The following is a 1513-nucleotide window of genomic DNA, read 5'->3' on the forward strand; positions in this document are numbered from 1 at the left end:
ATGTTTTGATTAATTTTGTCTATTGTTTTTTCTAATAATTTTCTTCGGGGCTTTATTTTTTCACTGCAATAGACAGCAATATCGTCGGCGAATTGAGATACAAAGACGCTTTTTGGCACACCATTAATTATGTCTGCTGCATAAATACAATAAAGTAGAGGGCTTAAGACACCTCCTTGAGGCACGCCTCTGTTAACTATTCTAAATTAAGAGCCAAGGAAATCGGCGTGAATGACTCTTTCTGACAGTAGAAATTGTACAAATCTAATCAGATTGGACGGACATCCGATATTTGCTAGCTTTTGTAGGAGAATGTCAATTAATACTTTATCAAATGCGCCAGTAACATCTAAAAAAGCGGCAATAACGCTGTTCTTATTGGCAAAAGCTTCTTCAGCATATACAAGAAAATTTGTAAGATTATCGGTAGTGCTTTGCCCTTTTCGAAATCCGGACTGACTGTTGGGGAGGATGTTACGGTATTCAACCCATCATTGCATTCTATTTTTAAGTATTGATTCGAACAGTTTACACATATACGACGTGAGAGCTATCGGTCTAACACTTTTTCCATCGGGTTTCGTAATAAAATGTATGTAAGTGTTTTTCCAGCTATCTGGATAATTGTCAGTTTTATACATTTCGTTGTAAATGTCTAGCAGGATAAGTTTGTATTTTAACGGTAAACGCTGAATTATTTCAAAATCCACTCCGTCCATACCGGGACTGGCTTGAGTATTTTTATATTCAAGGGCAACATTGAACTCAGTAAAACTGAAAGATTCACTCAGAAAGTCATTGTGATTACAAGTGGGTAACGTGTTGGGATTCGGAATAGCCCAAGCAGGGCATAATTTATTAAGAGCTATTTCAATTTTATCTTTAGTCTGAAGATTTTCGGAGATATGATCTGGTTTTACTTTAGACCATTTATTTTTCAATATTTTGCTAGTGTTCCAAACGTAGCTGTTGCTGGTTCTGAAATTTATTTTACTGGCAAAAGACCTGTAATGTGTTCTTCTTTTCTTCTTGAAAAGTTTAGTGGCTTGAACACAGGTTTTTTGTATAAAATAAAGTCTTCTAGGGTTTTAGTAAAACGCCAGCGCTTGAAGGCAGCAGTCCGTAATCTTTTGAACTTATCACATTCCGAATCTCACCACATTACTGGATTGCGATGGAATTTATTATTAACGATTTTTTTCTTGGGGGTATTGTTTACAATGGCCTCTGTTATAATGTCTGTAAAAAGATTATACTTTTCATTTGCTGTTAAATTGTCATATTCTTTAGAGAATAGTTTATGGACATTGTTATCAAGGCTAGTGTAAACTTTTTCCCTGTCAGTCCTAACCGATTTAAGCTTAAACGATTTTTTATGGTAGATATATTTAGTTACAAAAGTGTTTATGTGCATGGGAAAGTGGTCCGAGCCCCAGGTGTCTTTGGCTAGTTCATAATTTATTTTGTCCGCTATGTTAGGACTTGAAAATATAAGATCTAAATTGGACGAGGC

Source organism: Belonocnema kinseyi, chromosome 6 (assembly GCF_010883055.1).
Source record: "Belonocnema kinseyi isolate 2016_QV_RU_SX_M_011 chromosome 6, B_treatae_v1, whole genome shotgun sequence".
Taxonomy (NCBI): domain Eukaryota; kingdom Metazoa; phylum Arthropoda; class Insecta; order Hymenoptera; family Cynipidae; genus Belonocnema; species Belonocnema kinseyi.